Genomic DNA, 27,061 nt, shown 5'->3' on the forward strand with positions numbered 1-27,061 from the left:
GTGAAGGAGACAATAAATATACCAGTACTAAAATATATTGTCTGTCAGATGGAAACAATGTAAGGAGAAAAATATATCAGGGATGGGATAAGATCATGTGTGTGTTAATGTGTGCAAGGGTAAATGTTGCACTTGCATGTTCATGTGCAAAAGTTATTTTTTATAGGATAATCAAGCCCTCACTAATGAGGTGGCATTTGAGCAGACTTGAGGGTATTTTGATCCTATTATTATACCCTCTATTATAAAATTCTAGTTGTATGCATATGAATTTTCTAGAACATTCCCAGCAGATAAAATTGTAAATGCAAGGGATGGGCGAATGCTGTGTTTTGAAAGCACAGCAAGGAGGTTGGTGTTCCTGGTGTGGAAACCTTAAAAAGAATAGTGGATAAAGTGGAGAGGCCGTGGCGGTAGAAGGGGTACAGATTAGATGGGGCTTTTTAGACAGTCTCTTTAAGTACTTGCACCCTCGTAGCTCTCCCTTCTTAGGGAGAGAAAAGGAAATGTCTAGCTACAGGCAGTAAAGAACAGGTATTTGGTATTTATTACTAAATACTTAAGCTTAAAAGCCTAAAATCTTCATGGAGAGAGAGATTTTGCTAAAATTTTATAGTTTTTTTTTTTTTAACTACATCAGAGTAATAGATGAATAAATCCAAAGATTTTTCAATGTAGGGAAAGTTCCATCAGGATTTGTGTGTTTTGTTTTGCTTTGTCTTATTTTTTAATAACAGAGAAAAGAAATTACCATCACTACTTTGAATCTGAGAAAAACTGGAGCAAAGAGAGGCTAAATGGCTTATTAAACTGTAAACCTTGGCTTAAGACTGGAAGAGTAGGAGTGCTGTACAGGCTGCCCTAGGCCAATCACCCACTCAGAGGAGGGCCATTTACTTTCAACTGGCTCCCCAGGGCAGGAGCAATTATCTTCCCAACAACTTGGACAGTTCTGTAAACAAGACAGAGGCTGGTTTCAGAGGTCTCATTCCTCTTCCTGAATCTCCAAACCCTTTTAACTTGAGCAGTGGTTCATCAAATGTATACCAGCAAAAAGTATTTCTTAGGACCTTGTTAGAAACGCAAATTACCAGGTGGAGCCCCCCAAATCACTGTTTTGACAAGCCTAAGAGAGCCAGAAAGAAAAGGTGGGGGGGTTGGGCAGGGAGGAGGAGGTGGGAATGCCCAGGAAATTGTGCTGGAAAGTGAATCCAAATAGCTTTTTATTTTGGGTTTTTACCATGGTAATTTACAAATGATTATAAACAACCACAAATTGAAACATGTAGTTACTTTAAGGTCTCTTTAGCAGAAATCAATCTTATATTGTGGCAGTTCTCCTATACTCTGGTCTATTACTTGATAGGTCATTTCCTCACAGGGATGACTAACAGCAATTCAACAGAAAATGCTCTTTATATTTAAACAGCACTTTCTGTTCCAAGATGTCAAAATGCTTGACAAGTAGTGAAATGTAGCTCACTAATTTTCTCAACCCCATGGCAGTAAATAGTCAACATCTACCATCATCGCTGTTTACTGGTGATTTCTTGGCAAGGAAGGTTAAAATACCTTGCTGTCTGTTGGAAGTCAGTGGCTGGAGAAAATATCGTTCATTTTGGATACCACAGGGCAGTAGTTGATGGATTACTCACTGAGTTCTATTATTACATCCCAAGGATAGATAACTACTCATCAAGGAGAAAGCCCAAAGAACATTCTTGTACTTTAATTAAACCTGTTTTTTGAAAAATCACATAATGATGGTATGAATGCTACTCAAATCCCTGTTACTTTTGATTGCCTAGAATTGATGCCACTTGAAGAATAAGAAGCAAAGGCTCATTACATTGGGGAATTCTTGAGAACCACATCTGCTTTAGTCATCCTTGACTCCCCAGTTCCCAGTACAGTATTTGGAATAGTATATGTGATCAGTAACTATTTTTTTGAATGTATGGTGCATAAATAAGTCAAGATACTTTTAGAGTCAGAAGCCACCTGTCAGGAGAAAAAGTAGTTTAAAAACTACTAAATTCTCAAAACCTAGTGTGAGATGAACGCTGATAAAAACTTGACTATGCACTGTCACTGCATATGATTCTGTGACACTAACAGCTACTAACTGATGTGGGAAACAAAGGCAGAAGAAAAACTATTAAATTTCCTTGCTACCTACAGCCCATCAACAAGTCCTTGAAACGGGCAGAATGACATTCCTCTAGAAACTCAGCTGTCTCGATGTTGACACTTTGCTAAGGGCAAAGGGCAATCCCAGCCCGATGCCTCCCCCCAAAATCCAGTAAGCCTACTTTAACATATAAAAATTCTTTTGGAAACTTCCCTTATCTCTATGCCCCAAGATACATGTTGGCAATCATCCCCCAAGCATATGACCCACCGATATACATCTGAAGAGTCTCGTGACTGAGTTTTTACTAAACAGTAATAAATGACCTTTCCTAACAATAGCTATTCCCCTCAGGATCCTGGAAACCTTGTTTCCAATACAGCCGAGAGATTTAACACTATCCCTAACCCCTCCCAACTTGAAAATATATAATGGGGCCACTCCTCATGACCCCAGTGCAGCTCTTTCTACCCACGGGTCCTGTCCCCGTGCTTTAATAAAACCACCTTTTGCACCAAAGACTTCTCAAGAATTCTTTCTTGGCCATTGGCTTAGAACCCTAATGTCTTTTCCTACATCACCAACCAATCAAAAAAAGTTTCAGAATTCAAATTTGGGTATGTTTTCAAGATGAAGATTCCTCTTACCTACCATTTCTTATAATAAAACTTGGAAGCCTAGAATCAACAGACAATACACTGGTTTGTGACTTAAAATTGGAAAGTTTTATCCCATTTTGGAGGCGTGAAATAAAACTGATGCACAAATATTAGAACTTTCATTAATGAAAAAACCTAATTTCCAAAGTACTGAAGGTTGATTTCTCAAAATATTAAAATGACCACAGGTCATAAGCCAAGGCACCCTATTTTTTAAAAAAAATAAGGGACTATAGGGGCACCTGGCTGGCTCCATTGGTGGAATATGTGACTCTTGATCTCCAGATTGTGGTTCAGACCCCACGTTGGGTGTAGAGATTGCTTAAAAATAAAATGAAAAAAAAAAAAAAAAGAAGAGACTGGAAAGTTGCATAATTACTGTTAATGATTTGTTGACTTTGAAAAAAATTGTTTGTTTTAAGTAACACAAAGTTCAACTAGACTGACTATATATCACTAATCTTAAACTTCCTGTGTTAGATTTTTCTATCCCCAAAAAGCCAACCATGCATATTAAAGCTGAGATTTGGTTTTTTGCATATGATTTCTGTACCCCTTTCCTGTTTGAATTTTACCCTTTTTTTTTTTAAGATTTCATTTATTTATTTGACAGAGAGAGAGAACACCAGGAGGGGGAGTGGAAGAGAGAGAAGCAGGCTTCCCCTAAGCAGGGAGCCTGATGCCCAGCTAGATCCCAGGACCCTGGGATCATGACCTAAGCCCAAGGCAGACGCTTAAGGACTGAGCCACCCAGGCGCCCCTGAATTTTACCCTTTCTTAACAATCTTCCTGAAAATCAGTGTGGTTTATAACCAACCACTCTGTTTAGCACTCTATCACCAGTACCTAGGTAGTGGCTAGTACATAACAAACAAATAATACAGTTTCTAAATTACTTTGATGAAAATATACTTACCTGGCTTTAAGTACTTGAAGACAGAAATAGTTTCTAACTGCACAACAACATATGAATAATCCAGAGTAAATGTTAACTATAAATATAAATTATCTATTAAGATACAGAACACATCTGGGGCGCCTGGGTGGCTCAGTCATTAGGCTTCTGCCTTCGGTTCGGGTCATGGTCCCAGGGCCCTAGGATTGAGCCCCGCATCGGGCTCCCTGCTCTGCGGGAAGCCTGCTTCTCCCTCTCCCACTCCCCCTGCTTGTGTTCTCTCTCTTGCTAAGTCTCTCTCTGTCAAATAAATAAATAAAATCTTAAAAAAAAAAAAAAAGAAGATACAGAACACATTTGGGATTACTTCCTGATAATCTTGAATTCAGAGCTATGGTAAAGACTTACTTGAGGCATGCTACCATTTTCTGAGTAAATACTGAAGGAAGAAGCTGACAAGAGAATATGTAAGATTTTCCAGGCTCAAACAGAGCTTGACTCAATTGCATGGATACAGCCTATAAAAGACAGAAGGGTCATTGTCTGCTAGATTAAGAACCTGCGGCTGCAAGGCATGCAAGAGGGAGGAGACTGAGATCTAGGTTTCAAGGATCCTTACCCCACTTATCTGCTCTCATAGGATCAAATTATAGGCAAGTAAGAATGTGAGAACCATTGCTGTGTACCTTTAAACATAGAGTAACAGTAAAATGTGGCTCAATGAACAGCCCATTAAATCTGACTAATCAGAATAATTCCTCCTTTTTTGATGGAATAATTCTGGTGGAAATGAACAGAGGTAAGCTTGGGATGGGAAGGGGGTGCTTTCCTTCTGTTACAGATTCTAAACTTTCTTTAATTTTCCTATGATTTAAGCCTAACTTATAATCTTACTAAAATTTATGGGCTTTTTTAAAAATAAAATTAAATAAGCTGAGTGCTGAGGGTGAAAAAAAACCTGATAATAATTTTAAGATAGACTTATTGCTGTGAAAATTACCAGAATTGTTTTTGTTCCAAATATGAGACTGCCATAACATTTCAATTATGATTATTAGTAAATAGAAATTCACTGGCTGTCTCCATCTGATAATATTATCAGAGACTTCATTTGAGAGAATTTAAAATTATTTATTGTATTGAAAATGCTACAAGACCCTAACTGAACTTCATTATGTAGCACACAGTTATCAACAAATCTGCAGAATTTTTTTTTTTTAAGATTTTATTTATTTATTTGACAGAGAGAGAGAGACAGCGAGAGCAGGAAAACAAGCAGGGGGAGTGGGAGAGGGAGAAGCAGGCTTCCTGCCGAGCAGGGAGCCCGATGCAGGGCTCAATCCCAGGACTCTGGGATCATGACCTGAGCTGGAGGAAGGTGCTTAATGACTGAGCCACCCAGGCACCCCAACAAACCGGCAGAATTTTGACATCTCTCCTGCCTTCAGCTCTTCCTCCTTTACCTCCTCCCCTCCCTTTCTTTCCATAAGCAAGTAAATGGGCATATAACAAATAGTAGGGATCAAAACCCTTATATTCATTATAGGGGTTGGGAATGTGGACTCTCGCAATAACAGGTTTTAGATACTTTAAACTGGTTTTAAATAGTTTATCTGTACCTTACTAGTTCTGTGACCATGGCTAACTTAATCATTTTGTGTATCTGTTTGCCTGTCTGTAAAATAGGTAATAATAGTGTCTACCTCTTAGGATTGTTGTGAGGGGGAGCAGTTAGCACAGAGTAAGCAAAATAAGTATTATTTTTCACTTCTCTGAATACGGAAAACATTTAGTATTTGGATCCATAGTCTCAAAATCTAATATTCACTGATGTGAATGGCTGATTAGTTAAATGGAGGGGGAAAAATGCTATAGTAACTATTCCTTAGTTTACTATTTCCTGGCATCATCTGTTATTGATAAACAGTTCAAAACCATAATGTTGTTTCTGAGAAGACACTGAATATTTGAAATGAAGGGAACTAAGAAATAGAAGAAAATAAACTTTTTGATTTTACTAACGCCCCCAAGTGAAATTAATGGTGATATATGTGAAAACTATAGAAAAGTCATACAAAAAGAACCTCAGAATAGTTGAAATTCAAATGACAGCAAATGACTAATTCATAAATCAAGAACCCTTCACTAAAATTAAAAACATAAATGCTTTCTTTTTCTTGCTTTCTTGTAGGAGGTGAAAGAGTACTCGGTAGGTGTCAGACTATTTTAAAAAGCAAATTGTAGTGGTGATATTTCGGAAGCACAAAAATACTGAGGCAGATCTTATAAATGACTTGTTTAAAATAATTTTATAATTAATAGAAATGTAGTAGAAATGCAATAAAAGTGTCCAATGTAGTTACAGAAGAGAATTTTCTGTGAATTTTAGTTATTAACTTTTAAAATGATAGATTATATGGCCAAGTGCTCCAAGTAGGTTGCAAATTATACAAATAATGTTCTAGTTTGAAGCAAAATTACTACTTAACTTTCACCTAGTAAGTGTGTGTGTAAATAAAATGATACAATCTCATGAATGTTAGCATTGTGTCAATGAAACTAGATTTGTATATTATTTAACCCAGATAAGCCATCAGCATCATTCATGTTTATTAAACAATGCAATCCTTTAAGTAGAAGGCATGGTTCTCCAGAAAAGAAGTTGATAATGGCCAACACAAACTGGAATATGGTGAAAACAGACAATATAGTTTGTTTGTTTGTTTGTTTTTAAATTAAACCTAGAAGCTTATTTAACCTGACCACCTCTTTGAGTTGATGAAAGTAATCCATGCAGATTTTCCTGGTTCAGCCTCCAGTGAGGTCTACAGGCAAATTTATAAGTAGGAACAGATCTAAGCCTATTTCCATTTTCCTGCTTACCCTTATACATGTCCAGTTCTTGTAGCATCTAGGAAAGCACTAGATTGACCACAGCATGAAGCAAGTCTGAATTCTGGCCCTGCTACTTAATAACTCTGTGTACTGCTTAAGTGGGCAAACTGCTAAACTTCATGAACTTCTGTTTTTCCCCTTTGCAAAAAGAAGATAATTGTTGCTCTACCAACTTTGGAGAGTTAGAATAATCCAATGAGAGAATGGATATAAAAATGCTTTGAAAGTATATAGTACTTTAAAAAAAATTTAATTTATCACTGTTATTTCAGGATGAGGGAAAACTTCCCTTCTTCTAATGTGAACTTTCAGAAATCTATATAAAAATTGAACATTTCAGCAACACTCAGCAATGTTTAGATGTTACAAAACACATCCAAACTAGCAAATTTCTTCTTAAACAGTTAAGTAATACATACACATTGTAATGAGTTTGGAAATACCAAGAGATTGGTATTGAGAAGAAGTAAAGGTCACCCTGACTTTCTATTAAGTTAATTATTGATAATTGATTTTTTTAACTTTCTTTGGGTCTTTTTCCTCTATGTATGTGATATTCAAAACCAATATGCTTTATTTATTACCTTACATTCTTCTCTTAACATTTCTCAAAAAGGAAATTTTAGTTAATTAGTTTCTATACTGTTTCCTACTTTAAGGATCTTAAAATAATTAACAGTGAAGGTTATGTGTGAGCTATTATGTGGATGAATGAAATAAAGTTCAGCATAGATAACCTAAATAAATACATTAGAAATTCATGTTTTCAAGTATATCCCTGTTTTTGTGTTTGAATATTTCAAATGTTTCACAGATTTTCTAATATTTATACTTAATTAGACCATGTAAATTTTTATTTAGTATTTTTAAATGATAAATGTTAAACAGACTGCTCCCCTTGAAGCTGACAAAAAAGCACTAGAAAGCTTCCTTCTCCTTAAGTGAGGTGGTAGATATAAAAACACTATAGAAATACAGATTACAGGGCACTTGGGTGGCTCAGTTGGTTAAGTGTCTGCCTGCGGATCCTGTCATGATCCCAGGGGCCTGGGGCCTAGTCCCAATTCAGGCTTCCTGCTCAGCAGGAACCTGCTTCTCTGTCCCTCCCCCAGCTCATGCTCTCTCTCTTTCTCTTTCTCCCTGCCACTCACTCACTCTCTCAAATAAATAGATAAAATCTTAGTTTAAAAAAAAAGGAAATACAGATTACACTTGAGTTTAAATAAAAATCTGAATAAATACTATAGAACTGTTGCTTACTCAATATTCTATTAATGACTTGTAAAAGGTATATGGAGAATGATTAACCATTAATAGTCACCTGCCATTTATTAAGATCACATTTGTGTGATATAATGAATCTGCAAACTTGGAATATCAGTTATATCTTATTATTGAAGGTTGCCTGCCAAGTGGCAAGTCATTTCATAGGCTATGCTCTAAAATATATCATTTTACTGATATCCAAGAGACATTCCAGTATGTGATTAATAAGGCAGAAACTTTAAGCCAGGGTTATTTTTGTCTTGGTAATGCGTTTATTTGAGACAGCAGTTATTAGAAACCCGAAAAATAACACCAATAACCTTCAAATTAATTTTGACTCTTAAGTTACAGAAATTTCAACAGAAGTTAGCATATTTATATACTGAATTAAAATTCCTAAACTTGTGGGGTGCCTGGGTGACTCAGTTGGTTAAGCATCTGACTCTTGCTTTCAGCTCAGGTCATGATCTTGGTCAGGGCATGAGATCAAGCCCTGTGTCAGGCTCCATGCTCAGCAGGGAGTCTGCTTGAGGATTCTCTCTCTTACTCCCTCTATCCCTAACCAACCCACCCCCGCCCCCACATGCATGCACTCTCTGTCTCTCAAAAAAGTAAGTAAGTTTTTTAAAATGTAAAATTATGTGCTTTTTAAGCCCCCAAATTCATCATACTAAAGTATGTGTGTGTATTAACAACGCAGTTTTTATAGGTGGTGTTTCTACTCAAGTTTTCACGTTAACTGAGGCTTGATGTTTTTATTTCAGTTTAAAGGTATTGCTATTGATCAAATCTAATCAGTAGCACCTAGTAATGAACAAGACCCTGAATATTAAAATGCTTATATGTTCTCTCTAAATTCTTTGAGCTTCAGTAAAATAGAAAGATATCATATACCAAGAAGAGTCCTTGGCATATGACATACAGTGGAGTTATAAGTTAATTTTCCTTTCAGACAATTTAATGATATGAACAACGAGAAACTTCTTCAGTTGTTATACATAAAAATATATATTTGTATTTGGGTAGAAGGCAGATAATTAGCTGGCTCTTCAAAGACTTTTGTTAGTGGAAGTGAATGTTAACAATTCTTTATAAATTAAAGTTGTTCTCTCCCAGGAACTTCCACACTGTATTACCAAAAAAAAAAAAAAAAAAAGTCTACTGTTGCTTTTTAAGTAAGGAAGCCTCTCCACTTTATCTGTCACTTGCTTCTGACATCAACACCCTTAGTCACAACCTTAGTATCATTTCTGATAATGAGTAAGTGACAATAGTGATTAGACATATGGTAAAATTCAGAAAAAAATAAGATGCAGAATTAATAGCCAACTGACTTTTCCTAGGTCATCCAATCAACTACTTGCAGAGTTAAGAATAGAAGTTAAGTGTAATTCCCACAGCTACTGCCAGATCAGAGCCCGACAACTTTGTGTTGGCTTCAACCTCTCCCATGAGTGGCGTTACCTGCACAGAGACATCTTCCCATGAGGCTCAGGGTCATTTCAAGGTTCAGTTTAACTAACATGGGAGAAGTAGGAAAAGAGTTCATAAACATTTGGGAAAAGTTGTGGTAATGAGGTCTGGTTGTAAATGGCACATGAGAATAAAAAGGACAAAAATTGGAAATATTTATTAACGTTTACAGTGTTTCACATACTGCACTAAGTTCTCTTTTATGTTCTCTTCTTTAATCTTCATAACAACTCTATTTTCCTGTTTTAAATACCAAGAAACCATTCACAGAGGTTAAGTAACTTACCCTAAGTCACATAGCTAGTAAATCGTAGAGGTGGGATTCAAATGAGTTGGGATTCAAAGCTCAAATTCACTTCTTAAAATATATGGTTAAAAAATAATAATAATAAAATATATGATTTAGACAGAAGTGGTAGCCCAAACACCCCCAAATAAGCAAACAAACAAAGGGAGGGAAAGTTCTAGTGATCAGCATACTTTGAAGATGATGTTTAGAGCTTTCTTTTTTTTTTTTTAAAGATTTCTATTTATTTATTTGAGAGAGAGCGTGAGCACGAGCAGGGGTAGGGGCAGAGGCAGAGGGAGAAGCAGGCCAACATGGTATTCCATCCCAGGACCCTGCGACCATGACCTGAGCCGAAGGCAGACGCTTAACCAGATGAGCCACCCAGGTTCCCCATGTTTAGAGCTTTTTGATTCGTTCTGAAAGTGATCAAAAGCTGCCTGAGAGCTCTGAGTAAAATTAACAAATTGTACAAAAAACATTAATTTTATATTCAAAGATTGTGAGATCGACTCGATTCCTTTGCTTTCATAACACTGTACTGCCATGTTATTTCATTTTCCTTTTTCTTTATTAAGGGGAAATTCAAACATTTAAGTTTTTGGACTGAACAAGTTAGTGTTTTTTTTAAAAAATGATAACCAAGATGCCAACCTTCCACCACTTATTCAATGAACTGTTTAGTGTCAGATCATTTTAGTGTCAGATTTAATGATTGTGGTGAAATAGTGTCTTCACAAAGCCCCATTGAAGATGTTACAGGACCACTATCTCAAACCTGCATACAGGTGGAAAATGCTTTCAATCAACTGAAATTTTGCTTTCTCCCTGACAGTGTTCTTTACGATAAATGAGATTGAAAAAAGCATGGAGATAAGAGAACCACCGACTAACAGTTTATTATTAAAATCTGTATCTTGCACTATGAAGTTTCTAAAAGTCCAAATCCACTGTAGTTGAAGAAAGAAGGGTAATGTCACATTCTTCTGTCCTGGGTAAATGGTCTGTGCTTGGCTGAGTATCTTAAACTGCTTACTAGATATATCTCAAGCTTTAATATGCATCATTTCTGGGGTGCCTGAGTGGCTCAGTCCTTAAGTGTCTGCCTTCAGCTCAGGTCATGATCCCAGGGTCCTGGGATCAAGCCCCGCATCAGGCTCCCTGCTCAGCGGGGAGCCTGCTTCTCCCTCTCCCGCTCCCCCTTGCTTGTTTTCCCTCTCTCACTGTCTCTCTCTGTCAAATGGATGAATAAAATCTTAAAAAAAAAAAAATGCATCCTTTCTAATTCCCACCTTACCAAAAACTCAGAGGGGGGGGGGGATTCCATCCATAACTCATCCCCACCAGACCTACAAAAATAATCACAATGAACATGTGTAGAATGCCAATTATTTTGTGTTGGGGGGCAGCTTTCAAAACTAAATGATATTGATTTATTTTGTTGTTCAGCAAATATCTTATAAATGCCTATAAAGCCAAATACAAAACTAATCATTTGACTTGCAGAAATTTTTATGCTCTTGATATTTTAGTTTTAAAATAACTGTGTACATTTACTGAGTGTTTACCATAGTATGGGATACTACTAAGCTCTCTAGAAACCTGAACACTTATAAAATATACTAAATACTACTGTTTCATGCTTTGCTTTGCAATCCTAGGTTGTTCTCTAAGATGGAGATGATGTAACAAATGAAATTTAGATTTGTCTTCTACAGGAGCACCAGCCATGTCTTGACTAACTTTTATCAATGAAGATTCTCAGGTTATTAAAAGACTCAAATCATTAGACAATCCTAATAAATATGGATGTGTCACAATAGCTAAGAATGTCAGCCCTGTTGCATTTCAGCTTGATCCACTGCAGGAAAGCACAAATTACTTGAAGGCAGTTTCCCCGAAAATAAGTCACTTCCTTAAGATGAGAGATTAATTTGGATGAACAATGATTCGTCACAATTTATTTTGGAGGGTAGTAGTTAAAAAAATGCGAATGCAGTCTTTTCAGAATGAAGCCTTCTAAAAGTGCATTGTTCTCCAGTGAGCTTATCTCATAAATAAACCCCATATGTGTAATTAGGCTTTTCTAAAATTTTCATATGTTACTGTATAGAACAAATTTTAAAATCTTTTAAAAATTTTACAATATTTAAAATTTGATAGTCTTTGGGGTGCCTGGGTGGCTCAGTCAGTTAAGTATCTGCCTTTGGCTCAGGTCATGATCCCAGGGTCCTAGATGAGCCCCCACATCAGGCTCCCTGCTCAACAGGGAGTCTGCTGTTCTCTCTCTCTCTCTGCCTCTCCTGCTACCTTTCCCCCGGCTCATGCTCTCCCCCCCTCTCTCTCTTTGTCAAATAAATTAACAAAATCTTAAAAATATTTTGACCATCTTTAAATTTGTACTTGGACTTGGTGAGTCTGATAGATTATTCTCAGTGATTCCATTGGGTATCCACAAATTCATATTCAGCATTATTTTTTGCAAGTCCTAGCAGGATTAAGTTTTGTGAATGGATAGAGTGTCTTAACACCTGGGTTGTTTTTCACTACATTTCAATTATCATAGAACCTGAGTGTGAAAAAGCATGGAGAGGAGTGTTAGAAATGGCATTAAAGATTACTGACTTCTTGGTTTATGCAGTCAGATTCTGCAGTATACAACAGAAGGAACAAAGTAGGTTGTACTGCTCCTATGATTGCAATGACCAAAAAATCCAACATTTCTACCCTCAGTCTCATCAACATGGCAGTGCATTGATTAAGATGTGGGTTTCTTGTTGCTTATTTAGGCAAAGGTCAGAATGCTTATTTGTTTCATGCCTGCTTTTAAAAGAAGATTTGATCAGACAGCAATAAAGACAAAAGTAAATAATAGAGAAATGCTTATTAATAGGTTCTCCATCCCAAACAACCAAAGAAAAGGCATACCTTAAAATACTATTGTGAAATGTCTAGGGTGTGTCTATCTACGTTCTTGCAACCTTTCAGTTTTAAGTAGCTTTTCAAAAATATGTTATAAACATGTTTTTCATCCTTGACATTGTAGCATGTTAATGTCTAATTCGGGTAAAACATGATGCAATCCCCAGCAAGCTCTTTGTTTCCCCCCTCTTGGACAATGAGGATCAAGACAATCTTCTGAGAAGGGTAGTGAAAAGTTTTGCTAATTCTGTTTTACTTCATATGTACCAATATTCTGTAGTTTAGCTTAAATACAACACTCCTATCAGGATAAATTAAAAAGGATACACTAAAGAGAAACTAAAGAAAAAACCCCTCAGGATAAAAGATTTACTATAATACAGGTACATAAATTTGAACTAAAAAACAGACCAAATTTTAGATTAGGTTGGATTCAAATGACCCATTGCTGGAGCTTAAGACACATACATACACACACACACACTCACACACACCTAGTTGTAAATGTTTCTAGTTTTCTACACTGTTGTTATAAGACTTGAATGACATCTGTGATGTACTCTGTAATATCTTTGAAATGATAAAATGTGTTGAAAGACTTGAAATCTGTCAAGACTTGTGTATAATATTTTTCCTCCATGAACTAGAAATGAAAAAAGTGTGAATATTTCCTTGCTCAAATCATGATAAATGGATTCCCTTATATTACTTGCATTCATTTTTAAGATAGTTTTAAATGGCTACAGAAAATACATAAATACTCTGTGTTGAAGTTTATGATTTTTATAGTCAACGTACTTTTTCAAATTATAAACGTTCCTGCATTGTCTCTGACCCAACAATGCCACTCCAAGAATTTTTCCATCGAAAGTTAAAGCACCAGTCCATGGTCTTGGCACCATCAACAACAACAAAATAAAAACAAACAAAAGTAAAAGCACCAACATATGAAGATGTGTAACTTTGTGTCCATTACCACATACCTTGAAATCATAAAACAATTTGGAACTTAATATTTATCAATGGGTTTTCATTTAATAAGATTATGGCACATTCTTTGTACATATTAGGCATCTACTAAAGGTGATATGGTAGTGTTTTGTGCTAGATATCATTAATATAATAGGCAATGTACTGAAAATGTTTTGCAACTAAAAAACACTGTAGGTGTGTGTGTGTGTGTGCATATACACACATATATATTATTCAGCCTTAAAAAGTAATGCAATTTGACACATGCTACAACATGGATAAACTTTGAAAACATTATGCTAAGCAACAGAAACCAGACATGAAAGGATAAATATTATATGATTCCACTATATGAGGTGGCTAGAATAGGTAAATCCATAGACACAGAAAGTAGAATAGACTTTACCAGAGGCTGAGAGGAGGGGAGATGAGGGGTAACTGTTTAATGGGTACAAAGTTTCTGTTTGGAATGATGAGAAAGTTCTGAAAATGGAGAGTGGTGATAGCTGCTCAACACTGTGAATGTACTTAATATCAATGAATTGCGTACTTAAAAAAATGCTTAAAACAGCTAATTTTGTTATTTCTATTTTACCACAATAAAAAACAAAAATCCACTATAAAATAAAGTATAAATTTACCTTGCATTAGGCACATTATAAAGTTTCCATAAAATTGCCCTTATTTAGGGCACCTGGGTGGCTCAGTTGGTTAAGCATCTGCCTTCAATGCAGGTCATGATCCCAGGGTCCTGGGATCCAGCTCCCACATCAGGCTCCCTACTGAGTGAGGAGCCTACTTCTCTCTCTTCCTCTGCTGCTCCCCCCAACTTGTGCTCTCTCTCTCTATGAAATAAATAAAATTTTAAAAATTGCCCTTATTTTAGGAGCTTATACAGGTATTATCATATTTTGGGAAGTGTAAGGAAAGCAAAAGCTTAAGTTGGCCTCTTGAGTTTTCTTTCTCTCCATCTCTGTTTTTTTCTAGATCAATGTTGTCACACTTCTTTTTGAATCAGCAACCCATGCTAGCTAGTACTGGTCTCTTCAGGTATCAGTTAAGAATTTTTAATGCACTTTCATGCTGGCAATTGTTTTATAACCTAGGAGGGATGAATGTAACTTTTCACTCCTCCCTTAACTTGGCAAAAGCAAATACATTACTGCAGACAGCATTCCCAGAAAGAAACAGTAACTTTGAGGCAGACATACGTCCATCCTAAGAAAACTGATTATGTTTCAAAGTAGCCTACACTGCTCAACCGCTGGCAATGTTCTTCTAGATATCTGGCACTACGGTACTCTAAGTCTAGAACTGTTTCTTTTTTTGTAAAAAATGGTTTTGATTGGAAAACCCTAAATAAGTCATTTGGAATGTGTAACATTCAGAACTCCCCCTGGGATTCCTTTTCCATGAATCAGGGTTCTTTGAATCACTTTTCTCACTGGCACCTGTTTCTGAATCATCTTAGCTGTCTTTGTGCCAGTGATAATGAAGAGCTCTCATTTTAGGTTCTAAAGCAGGGAGAACAATAGAAGGAGAACGTCATTTCAAGTACCAAAAATGTCTGCGCTAATAAAGGACACACATACTGTCAAAGTGAGCCCAGAGTAGATGTTCTGAAACCATTTGTGAAGGAGTGCTTTAGTGGGTCCTTAAACACCTGCAATTGTATGCAAAATGCTATGTGTATTTGTGTGTGTGTGTGTGTGTGTGTATACTTGGGGAGTGGATGCACAGCCTTTGTTGAATTATCAAAGGGGACGTTAAGACCCAAAAGTTCAAGAAACACTAGAAAGATTAATTACAAAATAATTTTTAAACTACTCTGACAGGTCTGACCTTGCATTTTTATATGCTTCCCTTCACTCTTAACACTTCAAAGAGTGGCATGGTAACACGGAATGCCTGCTAAACATTTAGGTGATATCTTTGAGTCTCAGTTTCCTCAAAGTAAAAGCATTGAGTAGAAGGCTGAAATTTGATACCGCAGAGGAAAGTACCTGGCAGAGTGCCTTGAAACTAGACAAGTACTTATATATGTAAGGCACCTTCTCCTGCTTATTCTTTTTCAGTAGAATGCAAGCATGTTGAAAGCAGATACAATATCTTCTTTGAAGTTTTGTTTTGGGGGCACCTGGGTGGCTCAGTCGTTAAGCATCTGCCTTCGGCTCAGGTCATAATTCCAGGGTCCTGGGATGGAGTTCTGCATCAGGCTCCCTGCTTGGCAGGGAGCCTGCTTCTCCCTCTCCCTCTCCCCCTGCTGTGTGTGCTCTTGCATGTTCTCACTCTCTCTCTGTCAAATAAATAAAATCTTAAGAAAAAAAGTTTTGTTTTGTTAAGCTTAGCATACTTTTAATATGTATGAGCTAATATACATTTAATGACATGTAAGCTCTCAGTAACTTTTGTTGAATTATTTGAATGGGCTTTCACTGTATTTATTATTATATAAATATTTTAAAAAACTAAACAGTACGTGCACACATTCTGGGAGCTGAACTTGACTAATGGTGAAGAGTAGATAGAGATATACCCCTGAAATAATAACCAGTTTCTTCACTAAAATCAAATTGCTGAATGTCTACTATGCATATACAAAACATCCTGACTTATGATGGTTCAATGTATGATTTTTCAACTTCATGATTGTGCAAAAGAGATACGCATTCAGTAGAAACCACAATTCAATTTTTGAATTTGGATTTTTTTCCCAGGCTAGCAAGCAGTACAATAATCTGTCATGATGTAGGGCAGTGGCCGTGAGCCACAGGTTCCAGTTAGCCATGCGGTCATGAGGGTAAACAACTGATACATTTAACAACCACTCTGTACCTACATAACGATCCTGTTTTTCACCTTCAGTATAGTATTCTATAAATTACATGAGATGTTCAACACTTATTATAAAATAGGCTATGTGTTAGATGATTTTGCCCATCTGCTGGCCAATATAAGAGTTCTGAGCTCGTTTAGGGTAGGCTAGGCTAAGCTATGGTGTTTGGTGGGTTAGGTGTATTAAATGCATTTGACTTACAGTATTTCCAACTTATGATGGGTCTATTGGGATGTAAGCCCACTGTAATTCAAGGAAGAACTGTATGTAGCTAGGCACTATACTATGAGTTGTGGGTAATAAAAGGTTGTCAGTCACAAACTGTGCTCTCCAAAGCTATTTTAGGAGAACAAGGCATTGGTTCACACTAAAGAATAGACTGAGACAGAAAGTGCAATAGGAATTTAGACAAGGGAAAAAACTCATCTGATATGAGCATGGTGGGTATGGGGAAAGCTTTATGGAAGAGGAAGTGTCTGATGTGAGCAAGGTTTCAACACATACAGGGTGAGGGAAAGGAACAGATGAGGACATATAGGCATGACATCATGGGGCACAAAGTGGAAATAAAAACCACTTGGTTTAGGCTGGTACCTTAAGGGGATTAGTAAGAAACTAGATAAAGAGATATCTCAGTGCCTGATGCATATTACTTATTAATAATACTTTTAAACATGAATATTTAATTTAAAAAGAACATGGATGAGAACTTAAAAATAAAGACGTAATGAAAAAGGTGAAATATTACATAAATTTGGCAGTTAGGAGGGCACTGACAACTTTGAAAATAGCACTTTTTCTACTTATTCTCAGTGGAGACACTGGGTGAATAGAAATACACTTCTTTAGCTTTATTATTTCTACTTTTTTTTTTTCTTTTCCATGTTTCAAAATCTCAAAATAAGTCTGTTTCAGTTGTAGCTAATGGCAGTAAGACAGCACCAGAAAATGCCTTTTGTTATGAGAGGTCAACTTTGATGTCTAAATTTGTACTAAATTACTGATAACACTGACCACCCACCATACTAAATGGTTTTGTTTTTTTTTTATGTGATTAGAAAGCAATAGATTGACTTCATTCTATCTTGTCAAACCTACAAAAATGCCTGCAGTTCATTCAGCATCTAATAGTGCACATCCCCTTTTTTCATTCCTCCTCCATCTCTTGAACACCAGGCAATTAATTTTTCCTTTCCCTGGGAAACATTTAAAGAAAAGGAAATAAAGTCATAAATCAATTTCAGTCATGAAATCATGAAGTCATACACATATTTCTTCTTAGGGCTCTGAATTTTGACACTTTTCTCAGAAAAGTTGTTTTATTTAAACATAACAAAGTCCAAATTCAGAAATCCTTTACATTTATTTATCTTCCTCAGTTGTACTGAAATGAAAAATTAAATTTTCTAACTTATTTTCTCTCTTCCCAAAAAGCCTCCTCCAATGCAGGTCCATACCTTAGTGAATTCATCTCCCCTATAAAATCACTGGCAGGTATGACGCCAGCTTAGGCAGTACTAGTCCCCTAATTCTGACCCATTTCTTTCCAAAGAATCCAGTTTCTTCAAGAAACCAAGTAATAGACACTTTCAATTTCTAACTATTATTAGGATATTCTCATGCAGTAATAGTCAACATAAAGAAACCTCAAATTACAGAAATTATTACTGTACCTAAGATCAATTATACTAATCTGTACTTCATAATTTCTTAAAAATGAATTATTATATTAACATTTATTATCACTTATTATTCAGAATAATTATTTATATAGTTAAATATTTTAAGATTAGTAAAGGTGGTAGAATGAAGGGTTTTGTTGTTCTTGCTCTTTGTTCCCTTTTCTATTTGGTGTGCCTGATTCAAAATTATAGAATCTTGAAATTTTAATATTTCAAACCCAAACCACACTCAACACATAATAACAAGAACATGCCAAAAAAAAAAAAAAAAAATCAGTGCTGAGGTTTTCATGATCCAGGGGAAGAGTTCCTGGAGTGGGCCACTTGGAGTGGGATTTGCCCACCCCCTCCACTCCCTCTGCCACATATACTAAAGGTAGAGACAAAGAAACCAACTCAAATCCTTCTAAAGTGTATTTTATAAAAAGAATTTGTATTCAGAAAAGCAATAATGGCATTTAATAGAATTAACATGATTTTTCAAAACTAATATCTTTGTCAAAAAGCAATATTTTAAAAGGAAGGTAACCAGAGATACATTTTTAGCTATAAACCTTGCCTCTTTTTCATTGATCTCTTTCAATTTGCGAAAATAAAATTACATGGCTATGGGTCAGACTGTCTCATTTCAAATGTAAAGGTAACAGATCCCCCCCCCCCCCCCGTTAAATAGAGTATTGGCACACAGACACCCCAGTCTGGCTTATTGCAAATGTTCTCTGTTGGTGAAGTGGCACATTTACAATCCCCATCACAGCCATCTTACCCATTTCAAAGCATATTATTCAAAAGTACATCATCCCTAGGTGGCAACAGGAATAAGGCACTTGAGCTCAGTAGCAAGGTTTGTGGGGGAGATCTTAGAACAAGTGGTCAGAACCCCTAAATGTCAAGATTGACTTGAGGATGCTCAAATAACCTGAAGCTTAGATTGGTCAGCTCCAGTGGCTTTCTGAATGCCTGTGGGGAAAGCCTCTCTGGAAACTCTTTTGAGGTTATTGGGGAATCCTAGGACAAACACACTGCTTGCTTTTCCGGGAGGACCTACCCCAAATCCTATCAAGGTAGGTGTCTCACAACCCAGTGGGACTAAAAAAAGCTTCAAGAAAGACTAGATAGACACATTCACATTTGTACTTCCATCTATGCCTATGCACAGGCAGCAAAATGTAAGTATGGTCCTCTTTCTGACACCCCAACAGATTCCGCTGTCCTCGAAATCCTCTTGTAGCTGCAGTGACTACGGCGAAGGGAGTTATCGGGAACCATGTTGGTACTAGGCTAAAAGAAGGATTTTTCGTGCCATGTATTTGGGGGAAGGACACAGGTAACAGTAGACAGAGAGAATACTAAAACTGGTGTAGGGCAATGCCCTTTGTAGGTCCTTGACAAAAATCAGTCATGGAGCAGAGGTTGTGAATAGAAGCTGACAAGAGCTGGCCTGTGAATGGACCCGGCATCCCAGGGAAATCAATGAATTGACGAGAGAAGATGGTAAACGAAGGGAGAAGGTGGAAACAAGTGCTGCTCAATCCAAGCTGAACTCCAGGAGATAAGAGAAGTTTCTCTTCTAATCTGAGACTCTTTCTAAAGGTTCAGTATTGAAGTAGGTGTTTGACATTGAAATGGGCACAGACCCATTCTGATAACTAGGAAGGGAGAGGACAGAGGAAGGTAGGAAAGATTTCTGATTACTTCCCCAAGCTGCCTCCAAGGACCTGCTGCTCCCAAACCACAAAATAACCAAGTGAAGGTTGAAGCAGAAAGATAAAAGTGCAACTCCAGTTATTGCACATTTTTAGTCTTCTTCAATGTCTAAGCGAGTCTGCCATTGAAACGGTCGACTATCTTTAAGAGTATAGAGGGTGACCGCCTTCTTTGTTTGCCCAGTAACACCGCTCCTCCAATCTCAAGCACTTGGCTGATTAACATTTCAATTCCAGTTGTTGCTCCTTTTCCCATTGCAGAATGCAGCAAGGATATTTCCCTTCTCTGTGGATTGCAAACCCCATTATTACCCGAGCGGAAAGAACTGAGCGGCGTGGCGGAGGCTAATAATAGCCGGGCTGCTTACCTTGTCGGGATGGAGTCAGCGCAAGTCCCAGTGCCCGCTGCCCCGGGGCCGCAGTGCCGCCGCGCGGGGCCGAGTGCGTGGTCAGCTCCGCCGGCCCCCACCCCACCTGCCGGCTGCTGCAGCTGCTCCCGCCGCCGCGCTCCGGCTGCATGAAGTCATCCCCCGCCCCGGGCCGGATCACCACATTCCGTGCCAGTCGCGGGGGGAGAGGGACCTCTCCCGGCCGCGGGTTTGGGCTTCTGGAAACTGTGCCCGACGACCGCTACCCCTCCGGGTTTTAGGTTTCTTTTCTATTAATGCTTTTACGCAGGAAGGGCTGCCGGCTTGTGAACCGAGAGAGAAGGGCCAAAGAAACTTTCTCTGCATAGCGCCTTTCCTCCGAGAGCTCCCCTGTCACGCCCGCTGCATGGACAGCTCCATTCGACTGTGTGGGTTTCCCACCCTCTTCATTTTCCTTATCGGTATTGTTCATTTCGCTGAATGTGAGACCGGGATTGTCTTTTTAAGATAAACATTCAAACACTCCGGAAATGTTTTAAATCGGCAATCGATCTTTCGAAGCCCCTTGTAGCACGCCTCACTTTCCCCCAACGCACACACACAAGTACGCACAGGCACACACACAGCCAAACCACTCACAAGCATGAAAGCTGGGACCTCTCACCCTCTTGCCTACGTAATAGAACGGGAAACTCCCAAAGGAGTGGAGAAGTAGGACGGACCAAAGAAAGCACTCGAGGAAACAGAGAGGGCTGGCCCCAGGATTTTGTTGCTGTTTAGTGGTGCATTTAGTGGACGGATGTTGCCTCTAACACCTTCCCCCCACCCCCACCCCTCAACTGGGCTGGCTGCTCTGGTGAGAGCTATAACATTTGGAAGCCAAGAAGCAGAATCCACATTAACAGATGTCCGTATCTTTCCCCCCCCCCCCCCCGAAGGATTTATCAGAATTGGCCTTAGGAATAATGTAAGCAAATACACATATAAGCCCCTTCTTAACCTCTTTAAATTGGCGCCAGCTATTAACCTCTCTCTCTCTCTCTCTTTCTCTCTCTCCTTCCCTCCCTTCCTTTCTTTCTGCCAACCAGCTCAGCAGTTTGGGGATTTAAGGGAAAAAAGGGCCAAGGATTTGCTCTCTTTATGGTGGAGCCAGCGCTTCTTTCTCCCATTGTTAAGCCATTTCCAAGTAGAGAGGTTCTTTGACAGAGTTCAGTGTGAGTGGAGTTTCCTCATTTAACTTACTTTTGGAATTCCCCTCACTAGGTCCAAGCCAACTTTCTCTTGTGGATTTGGACAGCAGCATAAGCAGTGCATTGCACAAGGCCAGGGAAGCACATTTGAAGAGTTCCCATCTCTCTGTTTAGCAGCTCCAAAATTGGGAGGTAGTGTATGTAGCAACAGAATTCCAACAAAAATCATGAAGAATTCTTGGCCCTAGAATGAATGCTTTTTGGAAGCTGCAGCAACCTAATTCATGCCTCTGAGCCTCAATTTCATAAAATTAAGCCGTTAATATCACTGTAGATTGGGAGATTCTTAATCTGTATCAAAGGGTATGTAGAATCTGGATGGGAGTATTCCGTCTTTAGTTTTACTAACCTATAACTGAAATTTAGCACTTAGCCTTTCCTTTAAATATAAATGCAGACAATGAACCACAATAATATTAGGAGTACCTGTGCCTTTGTCACCAACAGAAGAACAGATAATTTCTTATTTCAGTTTTTATAGATATCTCAAAATCACTACTCTGATGTAACAATAAAATCATCATCACCTTTTTTTTGTTTTATTTAATAGATTATATATTCTTTATTTTTTTAGATTTTTTTTTTTTTTTTGAGACAGAATGAGAGAGAAGAGAGAGAGCACATGAGAGGGGGTAGGGTCAGAGGGAGAAGCGGGCTCCCCGCTGAGCAGGGAGCCCGATGCGGGACTCGATCCAGGGACTCCAGGATCATGACCTGAGCCGAAGGCAGTCGCTTAACCAACTGAGCCACCCAGGAGCCCAAGATTTTTTTTTTTTTTTTTTTTTTTGACAGAGAGAGAGAGAGAGCGAGAGCAGGAACACAAGCAGGGGGAGTGAGAGAGGGAGAAGCAGGCGTCCTGCCGAGCAGGGAGCCCGATGCAGGACTCGATCCCAGGGCTCCAGTCGCCCAACCAACTGAGCCACCCAGGCGCCCATAGATTATATATTCTTAGAATGGTTTTAGATATACAGAAAAATTAAGGAGATAGTATAGGATTCCTATATATTCCACTCCCAGTTTCCTCTGTTATTAACATCTTACATTAGTATAGTACCTTTGTTACAATTAATGAACCAACAATGCTACATTAATATTAACCAAAGTCTGTACAATTTCCTTGGGTTTTACCTAATGTCTTCAATTCTTTTCCCAGCTCCCATCCAGGACACCCACATTACCTATGGTTATCATGTCCCCTTAGGCTCCTCTGAGCTGTGATAGCTTCCGAGATTTTTCTTGTTTTTGATGACCTTGACAGTTTTGAGGAGTACAGGTCAAGTATTTTTTTTTTTTAAGATTTTATTTATTTATTTGACAGAGAGAGACACAGCAAGAGAGGGAACACAAGCAGGGGGAGTGGGAGAGGGAGAAGTAGACTTCCTGGGGAGCAGGGAGCCCGATGTGGGGCTCCATCCCAGGACCCTGGGATCATGACCTGAGCTGAAGGCAGATGCTTAACAACTGAGCCACCCAGCGTCAAGTATTTTGTAGCATGCCTCACTATTGCAATCTGTCTGATGCTTCTCTCATGATAAGACTGGGGTTATGGTTTATTGGGAGGACAACCACAAGATAAAGTGCCATTTTCATAACATCACATCAGGAGTATATACTATCAATATGATTTTCAACTGTTGATGTTGACCTTGATCACCTGACTGGGGTAGTATCTCAGATTTCTCCAGTGTAAAGTTACTCCTCCATCCTTTCCATACTGTACTTGTTGGAAGGAAGTCACTATGTGAAGCTCACGCCTAAGGAGTGGAGAGTTATGCTCCACCTTCTTGAGGGCAGAGTATGCACATAAAGTATTTGGAATCCTTCTGCGCAGGAGATTGTCTTTTCTCCCCTAAATATTAATTTATGCAATTATTTATTTATAGCGGTATAGACTCATGCATATTTACTTTATACTTTGAGTTATAATCCAATACCACTTTATTTTGTTGTTCAAGTTGTTCTAGCTTTAGCCATTCCGAGTTCCTTGTGTTGGCTCCTATGCAGCTTTGACATACTCCCTTTGATATGTGTGGTGTGTGTTATTACTTTGTTACTTTCTGGCATTACAAGATGCTCCGGGCCCATCTTGTATTTTCCTACCCCAGTCCTAGAATCAGCCATTTCTCCAAGAAGCCCTGATTCCTTTTATTGGAGGATGATTAATAGCAAGATCTGGGCTTTAGGTGTGGTGGGTACCATTTGTTTAGGCTCTCTGAAACAGCAAAGAAATACATATTTTTATTAACCCATGTATGTGTACATATCCATAAATATTTCTATATGTAACCTCAGTACTTATACTGAGCTAAATATGAGTTCATACTAATGTCTTCAAGTCTAATCCATTAACACATAGATCATTTTAGCTTCCTCCCCTTGCTTATCCATGAATTCCTACAAAAATAGTAAGAAATGTGGCTCCAACAATCTTTCATCCATTTACTTAATTGTTCCTTTCCAGGGCACATGTATGTATAGCAATATAATAATTAACCCATTAGCTCAATATCACTATTTTTTAAGTATAGTAGTTAATAGAATAACTGTTACATCTCGTTATTTAGTGAACTTAAATGCCTGTACATTTCTATATCACAAGTTTTATTTCTTAAATATTTTAATAACTGCATTTAAGAATTGGCCATTAGTGTCCTTTTAAATTATGTATATTTTATGAATTTAAAAGTTATTTTTTCCTTCCTCTTTTTTTTAAAGATGCATTTTTTCGTTTTAGAGGAAGAGAGAGAGAGAGAGAGAGCGGGGGGAGGGGCAAAAGGAGAGGGAGAGAATCCCAAGCAGACTCCCCACTGAGCACAGAGCCCTCCTCGGGGCTCCATCCCAGGACCCTGAGATCACCAGTGGAACTGAAATCAAGAGTCGGAGGCTCAACCAACTGAGCCACCCAGGCTCCCCCAAAGTGTTATTTTAAGAAAAGTTAAAGAAACTGCTCCAGATTGTTAAAGGGAACCGTGGTAAGAAGAAGGTTAGGATCCCAACCACAGAAGATTTTTTTTTAGGATACTCTGAAATGACATGGATTGCCCAGTGCAGGCATTAGAGGGAGTCCATGCTTGCTAAGTGCTACCCTTGGCCACTTGGGCAGGCTCCCATCTTCTTTGAAAGTTCTAAATACCTTGGAAGAGAGAATATGCTGAATCTTGTGGTTAATAATTATAATTTAGGGGCCTGGGTGGCTCAGTCAATTAAGTGTCTGACCTTGGCTCAGGTTATGATCTCAGGGTCCTGGGATGGAGCCGCACGTGGGGCTCCATACTCAGCACAGAGTCTGCTTGTCCCTCTGCCCCTCCCCCCACTTGTATGCATGCATTCTCTCTCCCTCTCTCTCAAATAAATAAAAATCTTTAAAAAAATAATTTATAATTTAATTGCAGGATTTGCTAGGTATCAGGTGCTAGAGGTAAAAGTCTGTGTAATGTTAAGGAGAAGAAGGATGGGAAGATGAAGGGAACCAGAAGACTGAGAGGACTCTGAATTTCAGGGGTTTTGTAGTTGAACAGATCTGGGCTTGGATCCTCTCATTCACAGTCTGACTTTGTCTTATTTTTGAAATAAGAAGAGCAATGGCTATTACATAGGCTTGTCCTTAGATGTTTGGTCTTTTCCTTCAATTTGTCTGAAACAGTGGAGATTAAATGTGGTGACTTAGGATAGTCCTAGAACATAGTCTGTTGTCCTTCCCAGTATAGTTTCCATTCTATGAAGCCAGACTAACTGGAGATATAGACAGTGTCTCATGATAATTTAGGCTCCTTCATCCATCAAAATACTCTTGTCAGGTGCTTTTTACTCATGGTAGAGAATCAGTATTGATGGTGCTAGGGAAAAGACAAAAATTAAAGATGTAAAATGGCAGAAATTAACTGTTCGGATACTATACCAAGGCAAGAGGCATAACGGAACTAGAAAGAAAAAGAATAATAAATGAGAAATATTTTATGTCAACACATAGAGCTTGAATCAGTCTTCTTGGAACTTGACATACACCAGTATGCCAGATAACTTCATTAGTGGAGGCTAGAGTAAGATCATTTTTTTTTTTATCTCATGACTTTTCATTGCATGGTCTTTAAAAAAAAAAAATCATCTTTTGCTCATGACTCTGAGGTCTGCAATTCTTCCTTTCTGATATTCTGGAGTTAGGGATCAAATGGCCCAAGGATATCATGAGTCTAGGAAGAGACAATGTGAAACCAGAGGCAGAGGTCCTATGTGCCTGAAGCTGTCAGCAGTGGAACCAGTCCTTTGGGTTAGGGAGTCCTTCCAGAAGGAGCTCATTTAAATGCAAATACGCTGTCAAGGAGTGGTAACCAAGTATAGAGTATCTCATTAGCAGCCATTAACAATTTAGCAGAGATTAGCTTCTCAGATTTATTATGGAGAGGAGTTGTCAGGGTGATTTGGCTCCAGCGTCTGTCACCCACTGACTTGCCAGGTCTCCTGCTCTCATCACTCCATAGGAGTCTGCTTAAAGCTGGGAATTTGGTTTACTAGGAAAGAATTGGGCACTTAGTACGTGACAGTCAATATTGTCTTACATAATTTTGATTTATAAGAAAGGGTAGGAGGAGAATTTTTTAACAATAGTACCTGTGTGTGCGTGTGCGTGTGTGCATGTGCGTGTGTTTGGTGGATGCTCCGCTTGGGTTGACTAATTATACTCCACAGAAGTCTTAAAATTTTATGCCAAATATCTCTTTCAATGAGGTCAGAAAATATATAAAACATGTACAAATGCAATTCAGGGGTAGCAAAGTTATAGTTATAGTAAAAGTTGCATTCAAATAATTATAGATAGTGTAAGATTTCCTGCATTAATATGAATACACTGATACAAGAGTACTAGATAACAATCATTCATATGAAGATTGGTATTAGATAATGAATAGTATCAGCAGATATAACTGAAAGAAGGGAAGTGACTTCAAACAGAACAGAAATTGTTTCTTTAGACATTGCTATGAATTCACCTTGTTTTTACTGGTAAGGAGTCGACATATAATACCAGATCAATATAATACAGGAAGTATTCTGTAATATTTAATTGTGAAATGTATATTAGCTTACGTGAAATGCTTAGTAAACGGCATATGATATATTCAACAGCGTGGTGTAGGTAATTCTCAAATAAACCTTTTTTTTTTAAATCATTATAAAGTCATGAAGTATAAAACAATCTACTTAGGTAGTACTCTTTAAATTCTTTTTTAATTTCAGGTCTTTTAAAGAATCTGACCAAACCAATAAATCCCTGCTGAAGAAAGTACTCTTTAATGAAAACTTTTCTGTTGTAGTGAATGGATTATTAAAGAGTATTTATAAAGAATTGTTTCTATAATTCTTCATTTTTTTTCATGAAAAAGGAGTATCCGATTCCTCAAATCCAATTTAGGCTAATAAAAAAGGAAATTTAAATTTGATTTAAACATAAGTTTCAGTGAATGTTTGGTCAGCAGGAAGTTGCGGTTTATTCAGCAGATATTGATGGAATGTCCAATATGAGCTGCTGTTCTAAGAACTGGAGTTACAAAAGTGAACAAATGGATCTCTTCCTTATGGGTCTTACGTTCCAGTGGAAGAAGACCATAAGCAGATGAATATAGCTTTTTAGTTTTGGGAAGAGCCATGAAGGAGCCGTGTAATGATGCAAGGGTGGGGGCAATATAGGGTTGTCCATTGATATTTGAGCAGAGATTTGGAAG

The 27,061-nt window shown here is 38.0% G+C and overlaps 1 protein-coding gene and 1 long non-coding RNA gene across 3 annotated transcripts in view; one reads left to right on the forward strand and one right to left on the reverse strand.

Annotated features, from left to right (window-relative positions):
* PKIA (cAMP-dependent protein kinase inhibitor alpha) overlaps positions 1-20,250 on the reverse strand; it is a 94,804-nt gene extending 74,554 nt beyond the window's left edge. Inside the window, exon 1 of one of the 2 annotated variants that reach the window (XM_045896345.3) lies at positions 20,092-20,250. The gene's annotated coding sequence lies outside the window, so the exon portion shown is untranslated. The remainder of the gene's footprint in view (positions 1-20,091) is intronic. The other variant, XM_045896347.3, reaches the window with a different exon arrangement.
* Positions 1-27,061, forward strand: part of LOC123858963 (uncharacterized) — a 184,137-nt gene that overhangs the window by 132,449 nt on the left and 24,627 nt on the right. The window lies entirely within an intron of this gene.

Source organism: Mirounga angustirostris, unplaced genomic scaffold, assembly GCF_029215605.1.
Source record: "Mirounga angustirostris isolate CCGP_5_RB_7025 unplaced genomic scaffold, mMirAng1.0.hap1 SCAF_4, whole genome shotgun sequence".
Lineage (NCBI taxonomy): Eukaryota > Metazoa > Chordata > Mammalia > Carnivora > Phocidae > Mirounga > Mirounga angustirostris.